This window comes from Moschus berezovskii, chromosome 22 (genome assembly GCF_049115385.1).
Source record: "Moschus berezovskii isolate FMDL1 chromosome 22, NW_MosBer_1.0, whole genome shotgun sequence".
Taxonomy (NCBI): Eukaryota; Metazoa; Chordata; class Mammalia; order Artiodactyla; family Moschidae; genus Moschus; species Moschus berezovskii.
Window position 1 is genome coordinate 70413322 of NC_142481.1, and position 10403 is coordinate 70423724.

Sequence of the window (10403 nt, forward strand, 5' to 3'; positions counted from 1 at the left end):
GAACAGCTCAGGTGACCAGATGTTTGGCAAGCACAGTCACTGTGGCTTATTGCCTCACCAGTCCCTCGCACTTGATTTTCTGGGTGTACAGCCAGCACACCTTCTCAGGTGGTTGTCGACTGGCCAGAAATACAAGAAGTCTTGGTTAGCAATGAAGCCTGCCTGCAGTTTGGTATTGGATGCCTCTCTGGGGCCGTGGTTGCCCCTTCCGACTCTGGCTGCCCTCCACTGCCTGTCACAGACGGGCATGGGCCGACCGCAGCCAGCTTTCTATGCTCAGTCCTTTGTTCTGTGAGTGGGGCTGGCAGAGTCTTAGATTAGGGCTTTTCGCCTTTTCCCGAGATAGCTACCCCACAGTCTGCTCTGCTATTTCCGCTCAGCTCCCCCAGACTGCCCTCACGGCATTCAGGCCCAGTCCTTTCTCTAAGCCATTCAGTCGGCTCCTCCCTGTCCCACCCCCGCTTGCTAAAGTTGGATGAGGGCGACTGCGCTGCTTCTCCACTGGGAGTTACCCTTTGGCGGGTAATTTGTGGGTTTTAATTACTTATTTCTTTTTCATCCCGGTTATGTGGGCCTATGAGGTTCCAAGTCTCGCCACAGACTCGCCAGTGAGAGTGTTCCCTGGTGTTTGGAAACCTCTCTTTATTAACCTCTCTTCCCAGGATGGAGCTCCGTCCCTACCGCTTTTGTCTCTCTTTTTATCTGTAATGTTTTTTCCTACCTCCTTTTGAAGACAATGGGCAGCTTTTCTGGTTGGCTGATGACTTCTGCAAGCATTCAGAAGTTGTTTTGTGGAATTTATTCAACGTTCAAATGTTCTTTTGATGAATTTGTAGGAGAGAAAATGGTCTCGTGGTCCTATTCTTCTGCTATCTTGCTCCCTCTAGCACTTCGTATTTTGGAGGCAAAATTTCCAATGCTGGAAGTGGATACAGCACACACTTACATGAAATGGAATCAGCATGGACCTGAAACTCAGGGCTTCCGTACCATCAACTGGATACTCAAATAACTCCCCAATAGGCAGGGTTGGTTACTGAGCACAGGAGAAGTCCGAGCTCATACCTGGCACTGGTTCTGGCCCCTCTATAATTAGCCCCACCTCTCACCATAGTGAGAGTTGCCAATACACAAGAAACAAAATGAATCTGGAAATGAAAATTATGTAAATTGCCCAAAAGGGAAAACAAAAGGAAAAACAAGTTAAAAAAGAGAACAGTTTAAGAGACTTCTAGACAACATCAAGTATACTAATATTCACTTTATTGGGCTGTAAATGGAAACGAGAGAGAGAAAGGGGTCAAAAATGTATATTTAACGTGCTGAAAGGGAAAAAATTGCAACCTGTAATACTCTACCCAGGAAGATTATCATCCAGAATTGGAGAAAAGAACTTATCAGACAAGCAACAACTAAGAGCTAATCCATACTAAACCAACTCAGAAAGAAATATTAAAGAGTCTTCTCTAAGTGGAAAAAGAAGGAAAAATCTGCAGAGAAGGGGAAAACTCCAACCAGTACACACACACACATAGTAAAGGCTGTGGATCAACCAAGTAGATAATCTAGTGTGAATTGCAAATTATAGGTTAACTACATTAAACACCCCATTCCATCAGTGGGCACAGCATCCTGATAGAAAAGCAATAAGAAAACTATAGTCTTAAATTACAGATAAGAGTAGTTGAACTTAATAGATATCTACAGCATTTGTTGCTGTTCTTCAAGTACTAAGGTGTCTGACTCTTTTGAAACCCCATGGGCTGTAGCCCTCCAGGCTCCTCTGTCCATGGGATTTCCCAGGGAAGGACATTGGAGTTTATTGCATTTCCTTTTCCAGGGGATCTTGCTGACACAGGGATCCAATCTGCATATTCTGCGTTGCAGGCAGATTCTTTACCTCTGAGCCACCTGGCATAGTCTACCACAAAATAATAGAATACACACCTTCAAGTGCGCACAGGACATTTTTTTCAGGGATGATAAAATGCTGGGCCACAAAACAAGTCTCAACACACTTAAGAAGACAGAAATTATATAGAGCAATTTTTCTGACCACAATGGTACAAAATAAGAAATCAGTTACAGGAGGGGAATATGGGAAAAACACAAATATATGGAGGTGAAACAACATGCTACTAAATACCAATGAGCTAAGGAAGAAATAAAAAAGGGAATCAGAAAATACTTTGAGACTAATAAAAATACCGAAATTTCTGAAATCTATTGGATTTAGCAAAAGCAGGTCTAGGGGAAATTGTAGAGTGACACATGTTTCCCTCTAGGCGGGGAGGAAATGGAAATAAACATCTTAACTTACTATATAAATGAAGTAGAAAAAGAAGAATAAATAAAGCCCCAAATCTTCAGAATGAAGGCAATAATAAAGATCATAGAGGACATTAATAAAATTGAGACTTCCCCATTCCTAAAGTAAAAAATTATCAGTTAAGTGAAAAGATATTCTTTGAAAAGATAAACAAAATAATTAAATCTTTAGAAAGATTCATCAAAAATAAGATAGATGACACAAACAAACAAATCCAAAGGACACATTACAGCCAACATCACAGCAACAAGGAAAAATCAAAAGAGGATACTACAAATAGTTATATGCCAAACAATTGGACAACGTAGAGAAAACTGACAAATATATAGGACCATACAATCTTTCAAAACTGAATCAGGAAGGAATGTATAATCTGAATGGCTGAAACACTAGTAGTGCAATTGAATTTATAATAAAAAAAAACTCTCAGTAAAATGAAGTTCAGGACCACACAGTTTCACAGTGGAATGTTTACAAACATATACAGAAGAGCTCATAACCAACATTCTCAAACTATTCCAAAAAATTGAGAAAATGGAGTACCACCCAAATTTTTATGAAGCTATTATTTTCTTAAAACCAAAACCAGACAAAGACACCACCAAAAAAGAAAACTCAATGCCAATATTTCTATTGAATATAGATGTGAATATTCTTCACAAAATATGATAGAACCAAATTCAACATCACAATGAAACCATCATATACCATGATCAAGATGGACTTATTCCAGGGTATATGGATGGTTCAATATCTGCAAATTAGTCAGTGTGGTACACCACATTAGGAAAGTGAAGTTCAAAAATCTCATGATCATTTCAACAGATGCTGTAAAAGCATTTGGCTAAATTCAATATTCATTTGTTCCAAAAACTCACACCAATCTTGATATGGAGGGAATATATCTGAACATAATGAAAGTGAAATTGGAAGTAGCACTACAGTACTCTGGCCTACAGAATTCCATGGACTGTATAGTCCACCTGGTCGGCTGAACATAATAAAGGTGATTTATAACAAACAGAGATGATATCCTCTTCAGTGGAAAAAGCTGAAAGCTATCCATCTAAATCAGGAACAAGACACAAATGCACACTCTTGCCACTTCTAAAACACTAGAAGTACTAGGCACAGCAATCATTCAAAGAAAATAAATAAAAGTCATCCAAATTGGAAGGAAGAAGTAAAACTGTCACTACTTGCAGTTGACATGATACTATATACAGAAAGCTATCAGTTGAGTTCAGTAGCTCAGTCGTGTCCGACTCTTTGCGACCCCATGATTCACAGCACGCCAGGCCTCCCTCTCCAACACCACCTCCCTGAGTTCACTCAAACTCATGTCCATCGAGTCGGTGATGCCATCCAGCTACCTTCTTCTCTGTCGTCCCCTTCTCCTCCCGCCCCCAATCCCTCCAAGCATCAGACACTTTTCCAGTGAGTCAACTCGTCACATGAGGTTGCCAAAGTATTGGAGTTTCAGCTTACACTAAAATGATTAAACAAATGAAATCAAGGTGAATTAAAACCCTAAATGAAAGACTGGAAACTATGAAACTCCTAGAAGAAAATGTATGCAGAACACTCTGACATAGTTCATAGCAAAATTTTTTTCACCTGTCTCCTAAGGCAAAGGAAGCCAGGGGAAAAAATGAGATCTGATTAAACTTAAAAGTTTTGCACAGCAAACGAAAACACTGACAAAATGAAAAGAGAAACTACCGAATGGGAGTAAGTATTTTCAAATGATATGACTAAAAGGGTTTCATATCCAAACTATCTAAACAATTTATTTAACTTGATACTAAAAAACAAACAAACAGAAGAACAATGGGAAGATCTGATTTTCTCCAAAGAAGATATACAGATGGCACATGAAAAAATGCTGGTAGATTCTTTAGGGTTTTCTCTGTATAAGATCATGTCATCAGCGAACAGTGAATGTTTTCCTTCTTCTTTTCCAATTTGTATTCTTTTTATGTCTTTTTCTGCTCTGATTACTGTGGCCAAATCTTCCAGAACTATGTTGAACAGTAGTGGTGAGAGTGGACACCCTTGTGTTGTTCCTGACTTTAGGGGAAATTCTTTTAGATTTTCACCACTGAGGACAAGGTTTGCTGTGGGTTTGTCATATATAGCTTTTATTATGTTGTGTTTTGTCCCTTCTATTCCCATATTCTGGAGGTTTTTTATCATAAATGGATGTTGAATTTTGTCGAAGGCTTTCTCTGCATCTATGGAGATAATCATATGATTTTTATCTTTCAGTTTTCTAATGTAGTGTATTACATTGATTGATTTGTAGATATTGAAGAATCCTTGCATTCTTAGGATAAAGCCCACTTGGTCATGATGTATGATCTTCTTAATGTGTTGTTGGTTTCTGATTGCTAAAATTCTGCTAAAGATTTTAGCATCTATGTTCATCAGTGATATTAGCTTGTAGTTTTTTTTTGGGGGGGGGATCTTTACCAAGTTTTGGGATTAGGGTGATGTTGTCCTCATAGAATGAGTTAGGAAGTTTACCTTCCTCAGCAATTTTCCACTAGAGCTAATCAATGAATACAGTAAAGTTGAAGGATATAAAATAAACACACAGAAATCCCTTGCATTCCTATACACTAATAATGAGAAAATAGAGAAATTAAGGAATCGATACCATTCACTGTTCCAACGAATGAGTTAAATACTTAGGAATATATCTACCTAAGGAAACAAAATACCTGTACATAGAAAACTGCAAAACCCTGCTGAAAATAATCAAAGAGGACATTGATAGATGGAGAAATATACCGTGTTCGTGGATTGGAACAATAAATATTGTGAAAATGAGTATACGACCCAAAGTAATTTATGCATTCAATGCAATCCCTATCAAGCAACTAACGATAGTTTTCACAGAGCTAGAACAAATCTCACAATTTGTATGGAAATACAAAAAACCTCGAATAGCCAAAGCAATCTTGAGGAACAAGAATGGAACTGGGAGAATAAACCTACCGGACTACAGGCTCTACTACAAAGCCACATTCATCAAGACAGTATGGTACTGGCATAAATAGAGAAATATAGATCAATGGAACAAAATAGAAACCCCAGAGATAAATCCACACAACTATGGATACCTTATCTTTGACAAAAGAGGCAAGAATATAAAATGGAGAAAAGACAGTCTCTTTAACAAGTGTTGCTGGGAAAACTGGTTAGCCACTTGTAAAAGAACGAAACTAGAACACTTCTTAACACCGTACCCCAAAATAAACTCAAAATATATTTAAGATCTAAATGTAAGATCACAAACTATAAAACTCCTAAAGGAGAACATAGGCAAAATCCTCTCCGACATAAATCAAAGCAGGATCCTCCATGACCCACCTCCCAGAATATTGGAAATAAAAGCAAAAATAAACAAATGGGACTTAATTAAAATTAAAAGCTTCTGCACAGCAAAGGAAACTATAAGCAAGGTGAAAAGACACCCTGAAGAATGGGAGAAAATAATAGTAAATGAAACAACTGACAAAGAATTAATCCCCAAAATATACAAGCAGCTCCTGCAGCTCAATTCCAGAAAAATAAACGACCCAGTCAAAATATGGGCGAAAGAACTAAACAGACATTTTGCCAAAGAAGACATAAAGATGGCTAAAAAACACATGATAAAATGTTCAACATCCCTCAGAATCAGAGAAATGCAAATCAAAATCACAATGAGATACCATTACACACCTGTCAGAATGGCTACAATCTAAAAGTCTACATGCAATACATGCTGGAGAGGGTGTGGAGAAAAGCGAACCCTCTTACACTGTTGGTGGGAATGCAAACTAGTACAGCCCCTATGGAGAACAGGGTGGAGATTCCTTTAAAAACTGGAAATAGAACTGCCATACGACCCAGCAATCACACTCCTGGGCATACGCACCGAAGAAAAGAGAATTGAAAGAAACACATGTACTCCAAGGAGAAGGAAATGGCAACCCACTCCAGTGTTCTTGCCTGGAGAATCCCAGGGACGGGGGAACCTTGTTGGCTGCCGTCTATGGGGTCGCACAGAGTCAGACACGACTGAAGGGACTTACCAGCATACCAGCATGTACACCAAAGTGCATTGCAGCACTGTTTATAATAGTGAGGACATGGAAGCAACCTAGATGTCCATCTGCAGAAGAATGGATAAGAAAGCTTTGGTTCATATACACAATAGAGTATTATTCAGCCATTAAAAAGAATACTTTTGAATCAGTTCTAATGAGGTGGATGAAACTGGAGCCTATTATACAGAGTGAAGTAAGCCAGAAAGTAAAACACCAATGCAGTATGCTAAGTCATTTCAGTCGTGTCTGACTCTGGGCGACCCCATAGACGGAAGCCCACCAGGCTCCCCCATCCCTGGGGTTCTCCAGGCAAGAACACTGGAGTGGGTTGCCATTTCCTTCTCCAATGTGTGAAAGTGAAAATTGAAAGTGAAGTCGGTCAGTCGTGTCCGACCCCCAGCGTCCACACAGACTATAGCCAACCAGGCTCCTCCATGCATGGGATTTTCTAGGCAATAGTACTGGAGTGGCTTGCCATTGCCTTCTCCACCAATGCAGTATACTAATGCATATATATGGAATTTAGAAAGATGATAACAATAACCCTGTATATGAGACAGCAAAGGAGACCCAGGTGTATAGAACAGTCTTTTGGACTCTGTGGGAGGGGGGGAGGGTAGGATGATTTGAGAGAATGGCATTGAATGGATGGGAAAAGTGGTACATTGTGATGTCTAAGACCCCAAGACAACCATTTGCTGGGGGAGTGCCTAGCTGACCAATCAGATTGAAGGGTGTGGCTCCTCATTGTCCTGAGAAGGTATACATGGGGGGTCATAGGCAGAGATTCTGGGTTAGGCCACTTCGTGGGCTCATCATGACTAAGGGAAACAGGAAGCCACAGAAGCCAAGAAGAGTTGCAATGCTGTTTGCATTAAGGGTGAAAGGAAGAAAGACGGCCCGCTGTCAATGGAGATAGAGGCATTGTGAAGGTACGATGACTCCATCTATGCTCCCCATGGACTCCATTGACTTTGCTGCCCAAACCCTCTACACTGCCCTTGCCAGGCACAAAATATCTAATCAGCCCACATCTCTTTTTCTTGAATTCTCCCTTCCAACTTAGTAGTCATGCTCTTTACCCAAAACTAATACCCTTCTCTTTTCTTTCCAGGCAAGAAATATGACCCTGAAGCTCAGGAGACCTCTACAAGTGACTTTGAGAAAGAAAATTTGATCATATGCCACTCAGTCGAAGAAGGTGAAGAAAACAAGAAAACCAAAATGTTTTTTTCTTTTTCTGTGCATGTAAGATGAGAAGGAAATGGCAACCCACTCCAGTGTTCTTGCCTGGAGAATCCCAGGGACGGGGGAGCCTGGTGGGCTTCCGTCTATGGGGTCACACAGAGTCGGACACGACTGAAGTGACCTAGCAGCAGCAGCAGCAGCAAGATACAGGTCAAAGCCGAAAAAGTTACCAAAACATGAGGCAGAGTCCAAGAAGGAGGTAGAATCGAAAGAGAAGGTAAGCTCAGCCACCCCAGAATGAGAGACCCTAGAGAAGTACAACCTGGGCATCCAGTAACTGAATCCCAAAGGTCAGACAGTTTAGAATTGTTTCTCCAGAGGTCTGCTTTCTTACAAACGGCCAACCAGGAAAAGACTGACTCTCAAACTAACATAGTAAACAGATGGCTGCATTCAAAGATACATCAAATGGTGAAAAGATGATATTTGTGTGTAAGTGTAAATTTTCTGATGAGGAGGGAGGGAATGGAGAGACGAGGTGGGAACCTGAATGGGAAGGGATGTGGAGTCCAGGGATATTGGGGAACAGACCTTCAGGCCCCCAATTAACCAGAGAGTAGAAGTCTGGACTGGGTCAGGAGTCTGTACTGAAAATGGATAACCCTGCTTAACAGTTGATCTTAATGGCAATGATTAGTGGTGTAGTGTTACGGCCTTTGTTTGGGGTGTGAAATGACATTAGGGTCTAGATTGCCAGAACCCAGATGGGAAGAGGGTTCAACATGGGGATGGTGAATGTCATACTTCCCCTGAGAAAAGCAGGCAGAAATCACCTCCTGGCCACCTCCACCATAAAGGGCTTTGTTGTCAGCTAAAGGTGCTAAGGAGGCACAAAATGCTGATACAACTAAAACTCACAGCTACCACTCCCAAAGATTAAAATAATATTTGGAGGGAACAGACCAAATATCAATAAGGCCACTTTAATCCTAAGAAATTAGTGGGAGCAGTGTGTTCCCAATTGCAGGGCAGGGGAGGTGGCCCAATCCCTGTGCATATGACAAACAGGATCCCCACAGACAGATAATTTTTTGGAGTGGGGGACACCATGCAGTTTTTGCGATCTTAGTTCCCTGACTAGGGATTGAAAACTTTTGTGTTTCCTTGTAAATTTTCTGTTTATTCAATCTATCCATAGGTGTGAGTGGGGCATTAATATCTCCCACTCTTATTGTGTTATTGGTAATTTACCCTTTCATAATTATTAACATTTGTCTTACATAATTCAGTGCTCCTCTGTTGGGTGCATATATATTTATAATTGTTATATCTTCTTTTCGGTTTGATCCTTTGATCATCATGTAATGTTCTTTTTGTCACTTTTCACAGCTTTTCTCTTAAAGTCTATTTGATCTGATATGAGTATTGCTACTCCTGCTTTCTTTTGGTCTCTATTTGCGTGGAATATGTTTTTCCAGCCCTTCCCTTTCAGTCTGTATGTGTCCCTTGTTTCAAGGTGGGTCTATTGTAGACAACATATATAGGGCTCTTTTTTTTTTTTAATCCATTCAGCAAGGCTTTGTCTTTTGGTTGGGGCATTCAACCCATTTACATTTTAGGTAATTATTGATTAGAATGAACCCGTTGCCATTTTCTTTATTGTTTTGGGTTTGGGTTTATACCCCCTTTCGCTACTTCCTGTCTAGAGGAGGTCCTTTAGCATTTGTTGGTGAGCTGGTTTGGTGATGCTGAATTCTCTCAGCTTTTGCTTGTGTGTAAAGTTTTAGACTTCTCCTTCATATTTGAATGAGATCCTTGCTGGGTACAGTAATCTGGGCTGTAGGCTATTTTCTTCCATCACTGTAAGTATGCCCTGCCATTCCCTCCTGGCCTGAAGAGTTTCTATTCAAAGATCAGCTCTGATCCTTTCTGGAATCCCCTTGTGTGTTATTTGCTGTTTTTCCCTTGCTGCTTTTAATGTTTGTTCTTTATCTTTCATCTTTCTTAATTTTATTAATATGTCTTGGGGTGTTTTGCCTTGTGTTTTTCCTGTTTGGGACTCTCTGGCATTCTTGGACTTGGGTGATTATTTCCTTCCCCATTTTAGGAACTTTTCTACTATCATCTCCCCAAATACGTTCCAATGTTCTTTCCTTTTCTCTTCCTCTTCTTGGACTCCTATGTTTCGAATGTTGGGGCGTTTAACATTGTCCCAGAGGTCCCTGAAATTGTCCTCATTTCTTTTGATTCTTTTTTTCTTTTTTTCTCTCTCTTTCATTTATTTCTACCATTCAATCTTCTATCTCACTTATCCTATCTTCTGTGTCTATTATTCTACTGCTTGTTCCCTCCAGAGTGTTTTGGATCTCATTTACTGCATTATTATTTATGTATTGACAATTTTTTTTAAAATTTCTTCTAGGTGCCTGTTAAACCTTTCCTGCATCTTTTTGATCCTTGTCTCCAGGCTATTTATCTGTAACTCCATTTTTTTTTTCAAGATTTTTGATCATTTTCACTATCATTATTCGGAATTTTTCATCAGATAGATTTCCTACCTCTTCCTCCTTTTTTGTGTTGGTGAGCATTTATTTATTTATCTCTGTGTGAAGAGTTTGCGGAGGCAACTACACGTTTGCTCACTCACAAAACAAGGCAGAGGAAACAGGCTGAAATTACACAGGAATCTGGCAGTTTCCCCATAACACTGCCATGTCATGACTTTACCCACTCAGAATGTCTACTCCAGACCCTCTTATTTCATAGAACACCCCTTCCCACAACTATGG